The sequence below is a fragment of the Pseudorca crassidens genome, chromosome 16, assembly GCF_039906515.1.
Source record: "Pseudorca crassidens isolate mPseCra1 chromosome 16, mPseCra1.hap1, whole genome shotgun sequence".
In the NCBI taxonomy this organism is placed as follows: domain Eukaryota; kingdom Metazoa; phylum Chordata; class Mammalia; order Artiodactyla; family Delphinidae; genus Pseudorca; species Pseudorca crassidens.
This window is the reverse complement of record NC_090311.1, coordinates 41845638-41862248: the sequence shown is the minus strand read 5'-3', so window position 1 is coordinate 41862248 and position 16611 is coordinate 41845638. Positions and strand designations below refer to the sequence as shown.

Below are 16611 nucleotides of genomic sequence, written 5' to 3'. Positions count from 1 at the left end.
GGTAGGGGATTCCTTAGGAGAGTCACATTGTCATCATTTCCATCCAGTTCTGCTCCATGTTGCAGAAGCTGTATTCCAGCCAAGAGTAGTGAGAGGACTGGGATTTCCTTCCTTCACCAAGCCTGCATTTTTGGGTGTAAGCTCTATCCTAGGTGTGACAAAATGAAGATACTGGCCTCTGATTGTCCTCACCCCTGGTGCTGGAATGGTAGAAGTTTTATGCTGTGTTGCAGTCTGGAAAGACCAGAGGATAACACCACTACTCAGCACACCACACATAAAGCAGAAGAGGAACAATGTCCATGTCTGTGGTTTCTGAGCAGTGACATAGAGGCTGGTTAAAACAAAGAGCTTTGTATATCATCTCGAGGGAACTGAATTTATTTGGCACAAAATGTATGGAAGTTTAAGCCTAAGAGCACTGTCAAAACAGTGGAGATTGTGGTGGTAAGCAGTTAAAAGGGGGCTAGTAGCTCCATGAGAGCAAAAAGTTAAACCATAGACTAGCTAAAAGTTTATTAGAGAGATAAAGGAAAAGGAAAAGCTAACAAAAGCCTTCCTAGTGTCAGAAATAAGCATCAGCTTGCCTTGACTGCCCAAAAGTGACCTGAATCTAATTGGGTCAAACCATGATGCAATATCAACTCTTAGAGTATTGTCCAAAAAAACAGAGTAATCGGATAAGAATTAGTTGCAAGATAGCTATTGGATGTGTTGCCTACAGTGGAAGACAGGTTAATGGAGAAATCAGGGAAAGAGACGACCAAAGAGAGCCTGACTAAAACATTGCAGCCCAGAGTGACTATGTGCATTCCCAGGTCTGCATCATTTGAGGATCAATATCAAACAGTATATACTATGGAGGAAATAATCTTCACTAAAGTAGTAAATCTAAATCAGTAAAGAAATACATATGCAGACAACAAAAATAAAGCCTAGTAAGCAGCAGGGAATCAGTGTCCAGGTTTGTTATAATATATTATTTAAATTCTTCAGTTTTTAACAAAAAACGTACAAGATACGCAAAGAAACAATACAATATGACCAAACAAAGGTTAAAAGAAAAAAATCAAGCACAGAAACTACTTTGAGAAGCCCCAGATGTTGGATTTAGCAGATAAAATCTTCAAAGTATCTGTTACAAATATGTTCAAAGGACTAAAAAAACCCATATTTCACAAACTAAGTATAGCAGGTTGACAATATCTCGTCAAAGAGCATGCCACTAAAGAGATAAAAATTATTTTTAAAAGAACCGAACAGAAATTCTGGAATTGAAAAATAAAAAATTGAAATGAAACATTCACTAGAAAATCTCAACAGTAGATTTGAGCTGCTAACAGAATCAGGGAACCTGAAGATAGATTGGTAGAGACTGTGCAATGTGAGGAACAGAGAAAAAAAAAAAAAGAATTAAGGAAATTAACAGAACTTCACAGAAATGCGGTTAAGGAAAACAACACAAATGTATGGAAGTGCCTATAGGAGAGGAGAGACAGAAAAAGAGCAGGGAGTGAAAAAAAAGAAATAATGACTGAAAACTAATCAGATGTAATGAAAACATTAATCTATATATCCAAAAGGCCTAAAAACTGCAAGTGAATAAACACAAAAAGATCCATACTCAGTTGCATCATAGTAAAAATGTTTGAAGTCAAAGATAGAGAAAATATTGAGAACATCAAGATAAAATGAGTTGGTATATGCAAAGGAACCAGATTAAATTAATTGTTGACTTATCATCAAACACAGTGGAGGTCAGAAAATAATGGGATACCATATTCAAGGTGCTGTAAGAAAAGAAAAAGTCAACCAAGTAGCTTATATCCAACAAAACTACTTTCTAAAATTCAGGAAAAATAAGGATAGTTTGAGACAAACAAAAAAGTGAGATAATTCCTCACTAGCAGATCTGCCTCACAAGAAATATTAAAGGACGTTTATCAAAGGAAATTCATCAGGCTGACAGAAAAAGACCTCAGATCGTAATTCAGATACACACACACACACACACACACACAAAATGCCAGTAAAGTAATCATATAGGTAATTATAGAAGACTTTGGTTGCTTATTTCATCTTCCTTCCCTTAACTGATTTAAAAAGCAATCATATGTCAAATATGTATATAAAGGTATTTTGGGTCTATAAATTATAGAAATATAATATATTTGGTAATAAGAGCACAAAGGAGGTAGGTGGAGTGGAGTAAATCTGTACCAGATGATGATTCAAATCCATAGGAATAAATAACCAAAATGTTAAATTAGACAGTTAACAAAACATACTCTATAAATATTTTCTTGCTCTAGTTTCTTCACTCAGCTTCTTGAAAAGTAAGACATTTCTATAAAGTGATGATTATAATTAACAATTTTTAACTTTAAAAATTATAATGCAATAAATGTAACAATGTGTTAAAGGGTACTAACACATGTATATGTAATATATGACAATAATTGCACAAAAAAGGAGTGGAGAAAATAGGGCTATATGGAGTAATGTTGCTATATTTCGCTGGAGATAAGTTAATATAAAGCTGAAGCAGTTTCTAATAAAATAAGATGTATATTATCAGTACTAGATTAATCACTAAGAAAAATTTTAAAATCTAGTGTACATATCATTAAAACATTGAAATATGGTTCAACCAGTGGATCAAAAGAGAAATCAAAAGGGAAACAAAAAGTCTGTTGTGACAAACAAAAATGAAAACACAACATACTAAAATTTATGTGAAGCAGCAAAAACAGTTCTAAGAGGAAAGTTTATATTTGCAAACCACTTATCTGGAAAGGGGTTAATACAATTCAATAGCAAAACAAAAACGAAAGAATGCAAAATCCAACAAACCCAAATACTCAAATTAAGAATGGGCAGAGTACCTGAATAGACATTTTTGTAATGACAACGTACAAATGGCCAACAGGTGTGTGAAAATGTTCTCAGCATCACTAATCATCAGAAGAATGCAAATCAGAAACCATAATGAGTTATCACTTCACACCTGTTAGAATGACTATTATCAGAAAGATAAGAGATGTCAAGTGTTGACCAGGATGTGGAGTAAAGGAAACACTTGTGCGCTGTTGGTATGAATATAAATTTGTACATGGGCTTCCCTGGTGGCGCAGTGGTTGAGAGTCCGCCTGCCGATGCAGGGGACACAGGTTCGTGCCCCGGTCTGGGAAGATCCCACATGCCGCGGAATGGCTGGGCCCGTGAGCCATGGCCGCTGAGCCTGTGCGTCCGGAGCCTGTGCTGCGTAACGGGAGAGGCCCGCGTACCGCAAAAAAAAAAAAAAAAAAAAAAAAAAAAAAAATGCAAAGGAAATATAGACATTTCTCCAAAGGAAAATAAATAAAATGTTTAAGAAAAAATAAAAATTACCAAGAAACTCATAATAATATTCTCATAATTAGCCATTAGGAAAAGCAAATAAAAACCACAATAAGATATAGCTTCATACACACTAGGAATGCTATAATCAAAAAGACAGATTGAAAGCAATATTGGTGAGGATGTGAAGAAATTAGAGCCCCCATACATTGCTAGTAGGAATGTAAAATGAGGCAGACATTCTAGAAAACATTTTGGCTGTTACTCAAAATTTTAAACTAAGAGTTACCATATGATTTAGCAATTCCATTCAGGTATATATTTAAGAGAAAGGAAACCATATGACTATACAAAAACTTGTATACATTATTATTATTCATAATAACCCCAAATGGAAATGAGCCAAATGTCTATGTAATGAGCCAGATGTAATGTGGTATATCCACACAAGGAATATAATATAGCAATAAAATGGATGAATATGCATGCTACAACATGAATACATCTTTAAAACATTATGCTAAGTGAAAGAAGCCAGTCATAAAAGACCACATATTGTATGAGTCCACTTATATGCCATGTCCTGAATAGGCAAGTCCGTAGAAGCAGAAAGTAGATTTGAGGTTTCCTAAAACTGAAGGAGGTGAGGAAGGATAAAGAATGACTGCTAATGGGTATGAAATTTCTTTTGGGGATGAAAAAAATGTTATAAAATTGATTGTGATGATGGGTGCAGACCTCGTGAATATACTAAAAAACACTGAATTTTTATATCTATAAATCTGTTAAAGATGCTCTGAGAACATAAAAGGAGTAGTTTTGTCTTTTGGGGGGTATGGGATTTAAGAATACTTTAACTTAATAATTTTAATTCTAGTTACATTAAATAATATGAGCCAAAATGTAGAGGTGATAATGAGCAGGAATTATGTGATAAGTAGTGTATAGTCCTGTTGAGAGGAGGTAAGAGACATGAAGGAAAATAGTGAAATATAAGTTCAAGAAGTTAATATGTGAGTAAAATTTGGATAAAGCTGCCAAGGTGAAAGAGTTAATGTTGTAATGTGTGCATAATTTGGAGCAAGCAAAGGTTTCTGAGGAGAGAAAAATGTTGGTAGCAGATGTGAACACTGTAGTGACTTTTAGAATCCGATTCAGTTTTAATAACGCTAATGCATTTGAAGGTTGTATTTTAAGCAACCAAACCCTTATAAAATCCATCACCCAAAGTGGTCTTAATGTCTGGAAACATAGGCAGATATAGCTAATGAATGGCTCACAATAAAAGATTCGGTTGATGTATTGCCCCTTCGCACCAACACATAGTTTAGTGTACTCGCAAAAGTTACATTGAACGTAGTGCATTAATGCAGGATTTTCATCTATCTCTGTGTAAACATCTGTCATACATTAACGAAGATGAATTTGTCTTTGATTTTTACTGAATTCACTGTATATTTAACATATCCCAGAAGGAATGAGGAGAGTTCAAAAAGTTTTTCTACATTTCTAGACTTTGTAGCCACCTGTTCGATAACATATCACGATTAATATAATCTCTTCATATATCCACAGCCCTATTTTATGATTCTCTCATGCCCCGTATTTTTAAAATTATTTTAAAATTTGAGATAAGTTTAAGTTCATATGAAGACAAAATCTGTGTCCTTAGTAACAGACATACAAGGAAACCATAAAGAACAGATAATGGAACAGAAAATAACCTCACAAACTTTTAAATACTATAAATATCAAATTGCAAGTTTATTTACTAGTGACAAATTGATTACCTAAGAATCACTTACCGTTCTTTGCTGTAAAATCATATCTTGGTTGTCTTTGATTGTCTTTTAATTCTTTGCGTTCAGGGTACATTGGAGTAAGAATGCAAATAAATGGACTTTATAATTTATATTCACAATGAGTAATATCAACCTAACCTTGATACTTCCTGAACACAAGAACAAGTGCTAAAGTAATTGTCTATGGATAAGTATTTAATTTTACTTTACATAGCTTTCAGAGTTATTAACAGAATCAATTTAAAAGTAACAGTGCTACAATATAATAATAGTTGTTCACTGGTGAATCCATAATTAAAATACCCAATTAATATTGCTCACCTATGGTACATGAGTCTAAAAGAGGCTAGCTTTGTAAAGGATTTTATCAGGATTTCCTTAGCAGGAAAAGCGTACTAATTAAAGGAAGCAAGTAGGTTTATTAAATCTGAAACTGGCAATTGGCTTGATGCTGATGAATCCCTATATAAGGAAATTTTTCAGGGATAGAACAGTGTGATACCTTCTTTTCTCTTTTCTTTTCATGTGTCAGGTTGTGGGAGATGAACTTGAATCTTTCTAATCTACCCCTCAAGAATAATCAAATTTTTCTATTTCATACCTGCTGTTCTTAGCAATTGGTGGGAAAAAGAAAAGGAGCGATGTCAGGACCAGAAAGCAACATAAAACCTTTTATATAAACATTGCTACTATCACCAAATTCATTAAAAACTTCAATTCATAACCACTTGGAATTACTCAGCTTTTTGTGAGCTTTTTATATACAGTTAAAGTTGAGTGTGAAGGCAGAGTGATCTTTAAGGTGGTGCTGCATTTCCTGTCCCAAGACTTGGACTGCAAATCCTAATGTGCTCTAAACTGAAAGATACTGGACAATGTCTTAAGCCTCTTTGAACTAGGGAAAACAAATGAGACAAGATACATTAACTGTTTTCTGAAATTACAAAGCACAATACAAGTTTATGTGTTACTATGATACTTGCAAAAAATGTAAATGCTGTATAATCACACAAAATGGGAATTTCCTAACAGTTGCATCTTTATTTCTCTGTCAATGTCAGTGCTTCTCAAAATCTGGGAATCGATAACAGTGATTCTCACCCACTTAGAGACTGTGGTATACATAGAAATGATACTATTTGTAAGGCATGTTGAAGTAAGTGAGCAAGGTTGCTTATACCCAAGTTGACTATCTGCTCTGGGAAATTGAGGGGATTAATAATTCAGCACAGCTAGAATCCATTTGTGACCCACTAGTGTGAGGCAGAAAACTCTCCCTGTGTATAAAAATATCCTGGGTATCCTAATTTTACACATTTATTGTAGGGACCAGAAACCTGCACTTCTAGTGTTACTCCATGGCGTTTGAAACAATATTTCAAGGGACATATGTGCTGACCTAATTGTTCCTACTTAAATAAAGAACAAAGAGTGGAGTTCTTTTTGGAACCAAGTTAAGAAAGTAGTTCCAGACAAATCATGGTTGAGAACAGGCGTTTGTCAATATCAAGTTAGAGGAGTATGCAAAAAGGAATAGCAACTTTAAGGTCAGAAGACCTGGTTTACTTCCCAGTTGTGAAAATTACTATGACCATAGGAAAATCATTTAACCTGTTTTTGCCTTAGTTTCCTTGACCATCACAATGGGGATAATTTAAATACTTCAAAGGGTCTTGGTGAAGATCAAGAGAGAGAATATTTGTGCAAACACATAAGCCACTCAATTCTTTACAGCTGTCAGAGGTTGTATTACTCTTCTTATTATTGCATTTACTTTGTAATGTAGAGATTAATTTCTTATTTGAGTTTTGGTGATGATTTTAAAAGTAACTGCAAAGTCACACAATGATTCACTTGAAATAAATGACTTGTTTCTGCTCAACAGAATGTCTTCCATAAAACATTTGCAAAATGGCAAGCAGAAATCTATCAGGAAGATTGAAGTCATAGGATAATGTAGCTCATCACTGTAACTTTTCATAACACTTTTCAAATACTCATAAGTGTGATTTTGAAATAATTTATGTATATAAAATAAACATTAAATTGTGATTTGATAAAGCAGACCTGTAGTTTGAAAATAAAATACTACAGGAAAATGGAATGCCATTCCAAAGGAAGTTAAGTAAATATATCATCTATCCATCTTGCCAATAGTGTTGCTAATTCATAACCCTGACAGCAACACATTACAAGTTATTCCTAAGGGAAAAAATTACCAAAACCTTTTATTGCTCAATTAAAGAATCTATATACAGTTGATTACATCTGTCTTATTAAATGTCTTTTTAGAAGATTTGTTCATTCAATCATACAACAAATATTAATTGAAACCCTACTCTTTATCAGGCATATGGAGGATAAAGAGGAACTCAGGCTAGGACCTCAGAAAGCCTGCTGTATTGATGGAAGATTAATATAAGAACAATAATCTGTAAGTATAATATAAAATATGATAATTGCAAGATAAATTTCTATGAGAATGATAAATAATATACTATATACAGAGTCATGAAGAGGACATTTTAAACCAAGTGAGGGGGATCAGGATAGGCTTGTCAAAGAGGTCGAACTTGTGTTGAATTCAGAACTTCCAATAAAAGGAAGACCAAGAATGGATAAATGGTAGAGCAAGTCAGAAATAGGAAAGGAATGCATGGGGCAGGCCAGATATTGGAAAGTAGAAGTGTTTGAAACTGTGGTAAGAGTGGTTTCCTCATGCAGCTCCAGGTGATTGTTGCCATGTAAGTTTTCAAAACCAGTAACATTATATATTTTTTGATTTTCCAGAAGAGCCAGACAGATATTCAGAGTTTTGTGTAAAATTTCCATATAAAATATGGCAACTAATCTAATTATTTTATTAATCATTTTTAAAAGGCTACACAAGACATACCTGCTGACCAAATTTGGCCTGTGGGCCACACTTTTCTATCTCCTGTAGTCATAAATCATGATGAATCAAAGAATGTATATAATAGTTGGGGATATAAAACCAATCAGAAATTCTAAATTGATTATATAACTATTAAAAACTCATGTCTACACTAAAATCTCTCTCCAACTTCAGGAAATCAAAAGTGTATTTAAGAAAAAAAATTACATGAGGTTATATGTTTGGGGTATAAAACTAAGAAAGAAACATAAAAGTTAACTAAAAGGATGACATGAATTTGAAAACCCCAGAACTCAAAACGGCAAATAAAATTGTGACGGGTTAGATACAAATATTGAACTTCTCTAAGTTATGGATAGGAGTTCTTTAAAACTTAGAAATATAGAAAGGGTCATCCATTGCAACATTAATCTCAACACAAGGTTTAAATTACACGTAAACATATTAAATGAGGGGCATAGCAGAAAAGGAAACATCACAGATCCACTCATGAGAATAGTGAGACTTCAGTGGCAGACAGCATGCTTTGAAGGCACTTATATTGGTATTATTGATGATATGATAGTCATCATTAAATAGACTGTGAGCTACTTAATCAAAAAGTAATTTACCATTGAATTGGCAAAGTTCAGATAAAGTCTCATATCTGCTTGTCAGTTTTCAACCACCTCGTGTTTGGAGGACAGTTCTATATGTTCCATTCTGGTAAAACTGCGCTTACTAATAGATACACTGGGTTTATTTACTCTGAGACTCTTACTTATCAAACTTGTTTCCAAAGTAGAAATTCACTATTGTCAACTCACGTTTGTTAGTGAAATCTTGTCTGATGGACTTTGCAGGGTGTGTACTTGGTTTCCTTGTTGAAATAAATAAAATTTCAGGGGTGTAATTCTTTGAAAAGACCAATACTGATTCTAATTTGCATAAAGCCCTTTTTAGTAATGCCAAAGTCACACATCCTTATTTTGTTAATATGGATGCTCCCATCGTCTAATACATATGTACACTGAAGGAATTTTTACTTTATTTTCCATTGTCATGTTAGTCTGAAGGAATGGGTGACTTTTAAAAATTGGGGAGAGGGTAGAAAAGATGAGAAAAAGACAAATACTTAGATTATTTAAATTAAAAAATGAGAGGAGTGTTGATGTTTGCTAATTGTGGATTAGGTGGGGGAATATATACATTTACTCCTTCATATACTTTTAAAGAATTAGGGCTAGTTTTTCCCTTAAGAAAGACAAGGGTGAAAATAGTGCTGGTGATAACAAGAATCAGAATAAACTGTGAAATATTTCAGGAATTTTATTTTCTTCTTGAAGTTTGTAGAGTTTATGAGCATTCCAATGGTATCCCCAATTGTACAAGATTGATAACCCTGCCTGTTTTTCTGGAGGAAAATATTAGTTCACATTTCACATAAAAGTAATGTTTCAACTTGAAACTATTGGGTTACATGTACTTGAGGGGACTCACCAGAGAGAAATGTAGGCATGTCTGCAGTCTAAAGTTATGTCCAGGCTATTCAGCCAGCATGTATTGGGTGCTTTCTAAGTATCAACAGTATAGACACAGAAAGACACAGAAAATGAAATAGAGAATTGTACTGTAATGTGGTAAAAGTAAAGGTGAACATACACATGAGGTACTCTATAAAACTTGGGGAGATTTTTTTATTTAAGGGTTCATATTTTGTGGTTCATAGAAAGTGCTTTAAAGACAGTATGGTTTGAAGTTGTTCTTAAAGAAGAACTGAAAGTAAATCAGGCACAGAACGTGAGTGAAATTATTCCAGGTTACCAGAATTTACTCCAAAATGGAGCAAACATTTTCCATGAAAGAATGTTCAGGGAATATGGATTTATAGAAAAGAACAAAAGGTTCACACTGAAATATATTTGAAAAGGTGACTGTTAAGGAGAAGAATTATATACATTCTATGTACTCATAAAATGCAAGTATATTTATTTTGCCTTTTATAAAGAGGGGAGAATATTAGAATGTAAGAGAACAATGTATCTACATATCATTAGAAGCAAAGGCTTAATATGGATCATGCCAGAGTTAGTTCAATGACCATATTAAAAACAGAGAGTAACACTCTCCACCAAAAAACCAGGATACTGAAGTTCAGATATATCATTTGTTAAATGAAAGTGTTGATCTTGACTCTAAATTATTTGATAAATTTAACATTCTATAAATCTTTTTTTATTGAAGTATAGTTGATTTACTCTATGATTCTTTATAGCAGTCTCCCCACCCCACCCCAAGCAGAATAGCTCTGAACTGTAAGATGTCCTTAAAGGGAACTTAAAAAACCCTGAAATTTAGACTATGCTAATATTTTCTGTAACTTCTCCTGGCTCCTCTTACCTGACATCCCCTGAAGGGATATGACAGATCTGATTTTCTGTTTAATTTCAGATAATGTCATTTCACTGCTTTCCACTCATGATGGGTCAAGGTCTTGAAGACTTGAAGCATAATCAGTAGAAATATGGTGGTACTTCCTCAAAATAAAGGCCTGAAAAGCTATAAAAGTTAGAAAATAAATATGAATTTTGAATAGCCATTTTTGGATCTTATGGCCTTTAGTGTTAATAATGAACAAACCAGAATCTTAAAAATGTCGGACTTCCCTGGCAGTCCAGTGGTTAAGACTCCACTTCCAATGTAGGAGACAAGGGTTCAATCCCTGGTCAGTGAATTAAGATCCCACAAGCTGTGTGGCGCAGGCAGCCAAAAATTTTTTTTTAAGTCTTTGAATAAAAGTGTAGAAGAAGATAAATTTTTTGAGTAAAACAAGGGAGAAGATCACCATCATGGGTGAGAAAGTTTTAAGTATAAGTTTGCCCCCGCAAAAGCCGTAGATATATAATAACCTCATGGAAATGTGTACTGAGGAAATTAGTATTGATATCAACCTCCAGTACATAAGAGTGAAAATTTATCATATTATTTTTAAAATCATTTGAATATGCCTCAGCTCACCATTCTGTCAAAGAAACAAAGACTCAGTCACATTCAAAGAGAATACGCCCCATTTTCATGATATTCTATAGGAACCTTGAATTTACATCATTCAAAAATTTGGGAAACCACCTCTCATGTTTAGCTCTTCATCATATCAGGTTCTGATGTTCCTTGTTCTTTACAGGCAAGCTTGGACACACTGAGTATTCAAGTCATCAAGTACAGTATAGTTTTAGCCTTCCCGGAAGCTATCTTACTTGAGCTACATTCTTTATTTGTGCTTGACCCAATAGTGCAAAGTACAGAGACAGCAATCATGGCACACTAATCAAGTGAGTTCGATTTCAGGTTATGACGTGATGAATTTGTATGTGGTTTGTTTTACTATTTATTACGTTGTTGGTATGAGGAAGGAGTACCTTAATGAAGTCATCTAGGAATGAAAGATGTCCTTGCCATTCTGTTCTTAGTAGAAATGTTTGCCTATTTGTTCAGAATTCAGTTATGTTTTTGCACAATTAACTCTTACAGTTTCAGGAAGGTAGATTTTTCTTTGTATCTTGTCTTCATAACAAGGAAATTACTTGCTATATCATCTAAATTGATATATTGTATGTCTAATAAATTAAGAAAGTATTTCCTCCCATGCATATATAACTTCTTGATTATACCTTACACATCTCCCGGTCAAGTGCATGTTATATACTTATTGTCAACCAAACACATTGACCTTGTCCAGTAGAATAGGCTTTCTTTCTGATCAGTTCTGTTCACCACTCTTCTACTGGCAGCATGAATCTTTGAAATATCTTACATCCTGATTGAAAAGAAGCCCACTCTATACTTAATCTCTTTCTACTTTTCTGGTTATCATTTCCTGTCACACACAGTCATCCTATCAAGACTCACCTATGTGGTAACAAGCAGGATGCAAGCCATCTACCAGTCCCATCACTTGAGAAGAATCTCAAGAATCACTCCCTATCCAGTTTTAGCAAATAGCATAAATCAGGGGGTACTGACATTCTCCATTCAACTCAGATGACCAATTTTCATCTTCTTTTCACTTGGCAAAAACAAGTTTGAATCCTGTCCATGAACTTAAAACAAATTAATTACATATTTGGAGGAGAAATGGCACATATATGACTCATAAGGTAATCTGAGATTTTTAAGATATGTAATGATGACTTCTGCTCCTCAGAATGGAGGAAGAGAGGTGAAATGTATGACTTATTCTTCCTTTATAGATTACTGCCATGACTTCCAAAAAATAGACTTTTTAAAAAAATAAATCACCCTATGAAACTTGTTATTCACTTAAGGCAAACAATAGATTTGGTAGATATAGCTGTTTATATAGATATCAGTTGAGGAATGATATTACACTCTACCCTTATTTGAACTAGAACTCCACTTTTGCTATAGTCACCTGTATACCAAAAAATGTATGAAAAAAGAGTAAGTTTATAGAGGCAAAATTGTTTAGTAATTCTGTAAGTGCACTTTTGGGGAAAGAATAAATATTTTTAGCTAAATGCAAATGAATGAAAAATTGGTAGTCTCAAGGTATTTAATGTATACAGATTCTAGCACCTTGAAAAATGATTTAGAGTGATCCAGGATGGGATAGAAATACTGATAATGCAGGTAATTTTGGCTGAAAGAAGAAAATTTCCTGCTGGGTTTTGAGACAACTTGTCCTTGAAATATATTTCCAAAATGTATTCCAATTACACATTTTCTGTATAAAATTTTCTATCAGTGTGTACACTTTATGTAGACACTAGTCTACAATTTTGTTAGACTTTAGTAGATCACAGTTCCCTACCGGTCAGTGTTTCTCAAAATGAGACTCTCAGACCCACCTGCAATAATACTACCTACCAACATATCAAGGAAGATGCATTTTTGCAGAGCCCACTGCTTCATATATTATGGTTTCTCATTTTCTATGTAACCTATGATTTAATTAATGAGCACATGATATCCCTTCTCTGGCAGAAGAGACACTTCAAAGTTTCACATAAGATATGTATCTGTGAAAGCCTTCTTCTGTCTCATGGACTCCTTTATTCCATTCAGTTTTAAAGGTTTTTTTCTTACACATATTTACATCCTTAATATCTGAAACAGAGTCTGGGTCCACAAAACTTTGTTGACAAAATAAATAGATTAAAATGAAAACATGAAATGACAGTGGAGAAACTTAATAATTAACTTTTTATAATTATATGAGAAAAATACAGATTGGGTGACATGTTGAGTTGGATGTGTTATCAAATTAAGCATTATTAAAAGTCCAGTGATCAGTTCTTCTGCAAATCTAATACACGATTTTCCAGTATCTGTTTGATTATTTCTGGTTGTAGCTTACAACTTCACAAGACAGACAATTCAATGGTAGAGCATGTCTCTTAAAATTTTTCTTCCTTATAGTTAGGTTAAACTTACTGCGTGATATCTAATTTTCTTCTACAGAGTGACACAAAGAAACTCTTCATTCTTTTGACAATATTGCAGACATTTGGAAACACCTGTCATGAGTTTTCATATTATCCTCTCTATCTAGGTATTCCTAATGCTTTAATTATCAGTTATATTAGCAAATCAAAATGCCTAGAGACTGTCTAGTCTTACATGTGACTAGTCTCAGAGAAGATAACAATAATTTGCTGATATTTATATACCTAAATAGTAAGAGTTGAAATTAGAAACCAGGTTATATCCTTCAGGAATAGTTTGAACTGAAAAAAATAATCTCTCATCTCTGTCTCTATGTATGTTAATTACAGTGCCTTAAATATTCTAGAGTTAGATAGTTGCTGGCATTGGCTTGTGTCTCTAATATGAGGGCTGAAGCTTGCATGATTCTTTCGGTTTTTATTTCATGGATACAAGATGACTGTTGCAGCTTCTACCATTAAATCTACATTTCAGAGAAAGTTGTAGAAAGGAGAAAGGATCTTGCCTATGAAAAGAAATAACAGGCTCGCTCAGGAATCCCAAAAAAGCCTTCCACTTACTTACCATTTTCACTGAAAATTGGAGCTGTGGAGTGAGTGGGTTATTGGTCAGATGACCACCCTTGTATGCCACATGTATCTTCAGATCTTAGACATGAACCCTGTTTATGAAAACATTCTGTTTAATTTATTCCTTATATGTAATGCATTCCTGAGTGATAAGCATTCCTGATAAGATAAGCATCTTTTTATGCACATAATTCTATATTAACAATAAAAATAACAATTGAATACTGACAAATTGTATAATTGTTTCATATATTTGATGATCATGCTTGTGACATCTGGCTTGTCTAAATGTCTTGCTTTGGCCAGTGATATGGAGTCAAAAGTGACAAATGCCATCTCCAAAAACGCCATCATAAGGTTCCATCTTTGCTTTTCTTCCTGTGCTACAAGAATGGCATGTCCCAAACAAGGACTGCTCTGCCAGCATGATCCCTGAATGAAGACAACAGACAGAGAAAAACAGCAGTCAGTATCTGTCAACAAGTATCATGAATGACAAATCTTTGTTGTCATAAGTTCCTGAGATTTGAGGGGTTTTAGTTATCCCTCAAAATCTGGGAAAAGCTGGCTATTCTATGGATAGTTTAATAGGTACTTCATATAGTTTTTCTAATGTGATATTCAGCATAGATCTATGAAGTAAGCCTAGTTTTTGTGTGAGGCTCGGAGAGATTTAATCCATTTCCTGGTAGTCCTCCAGTGGATAATTAAGTCTCCAGAATAAGACCCAATATTCCAGATGTGTTCCTACTATTAAGAAGCTCCATGGAAAATAAGCAACTTTGATCTTGATTGTATAGATGTATTATGGAAATCTCAGATTGAATCACTACCTTTTTACCACATAATTGACTCAGATGGCTGTAAAATAAAACTTTCTTTTCAACATAAATATTTTCAAACTATGGCATCATAGTAAAATAATTAAAGCAATAAATATCTTTTAAAATTAGATGGCATCAATTTCTTTAATTCTACTACATAGATTTTCTAAAATAGTGTATTACCAAATTTGAGTTTCTGCTCTAAAAGCTACTATTTCTTTCAGTCTATTTTATAGTTAGAACGTATGCAGATAAAAATTTACTAGAAATTGTTACACCTTTGTATCAATTCAATTAAAGGAAATTTTACATACAGTGCACTTTCTCGGAGAAATATAATTTTCTTTGTAATTGCTCATATTTGGATTTCTCAAATGTGCCAGTGAAAGGGCCTATCACTGTGACATTAATTCATATTTTAACATGTTCTTCTGTAAATCAAACGTTATACTCAATAGTTTGGAAAGTTTCTTAGACAAGTGAAATGCTCCAAAGTTTCTGAATGTACTCTTATCTGTGATTAGTGGAGGAAAGATGATATAAGTGCTTCAGAGAACAGACATGGATCGTGTGTTGTTTAATAAATTTTACTTTCACTGCCTAATTAAAAGCTGCTGTGAAGAGCACGGGGCTCCTACCCCCTCAATTTTCTCCATTAATTTCTGGTCATTGAATATAAAACTATTACAAAAGATGGGGATACAGTATCCTCTGTTTCCCATAGTTTGTAGTTCTCTCACCCGGATTCTACCCCAGGGCAATATGATTATAGAATTGTCTAATTGAGACAGTCAGTTTAAGGATGATGAAATATAGAGAAGAATTATAAGCGGGGTACATTAGACAAAAGTAAGGCAGGGTCTACAGTAAATCTCATTCCCTGCATAGCATTTGACTTTTGAGACTATTTTTATGGATTTTTAACTGCCATATATTTTCCTCCAGTGCTTTATTAGAACATAGGACTTTCCAGTGATGGTTACAACAAAAGTAAACTGATAAATCCTCTCTAGATTAGGAATCTTGTCAAAGATAGGAAGCTTATCAATGTTTCTACTCAGCCGGCCTGAATTCTTTATCTAGGTACACACATTCTCTCTCATTCTCTCTTCTGGCTCTCTCCCTCTCCCTCTTCCTGTCTCTCTCTCTCTGTCTTTGTGTCTCGCTGTATGTATCTCTCTCTCTCTCTCTCTCACACACACACACACACACACACACACACATAGACATATACACACATAGACATACACACACATGCAGACACAAAACCAAGATGAAACTCACCACACATAACAGTGCTCAACCTCAAATGTTGCCTAATCTCAGTTAGGAATTAAAACCTCAGTGTATTGATATTCAAATAATGGGAAAGAAATAGTGTGCAGATAGGTAAGCTAAGATGCTAGATGGAATTAGATTTTTAAGTTTACATATATAACAATTCATCTGCATTCTTCATGTATTAGAAAACCATCTAATAACCTTAATCTCCTCAAAGTGGACAATTTTTTTTTTTTTTTTTTTTTTTTTTGCGGTACGCGGGCCTCTCACTGCTGTGGCCTCTCCCGTTGCGGCGGAGCAGAGGCTCCAGACGCGCAGGCTCAGCGGCCATGGCTCACGGGCCCAGCCGCTCCGCGGCATGCGGGATCCTCCCGGACCGGGGCACGAACCCGTGTCCCCTGCATGGGCAGGTGGACTCCCAACCACTGCGCCACCAGGGAAGCCCTGGACAAATT

At 34.3% G+C, this 16611-nt stretch overlaps 1 protein-coding gene across 1 annotated transcript in view; it reads left to right on the top strand.

The window, feature by feature from the left end:
* PCDH15 (protocadherin related 15) overlaps positions 1-16611 on the top strand; it is a 1039293-nt gene that overhangs the window by 117146 nt on the left and 905536 nt on the right. Inside the window, exon 2 of the mRNA XM_067710150.1 lies at positions 7491-7575. The gene's annotated coding sequence lies outside the window, so the exon portion shown is untranslated. The remainder of the gene's footprint in view (positions 1-7490; positions 7576-16611) is intronic.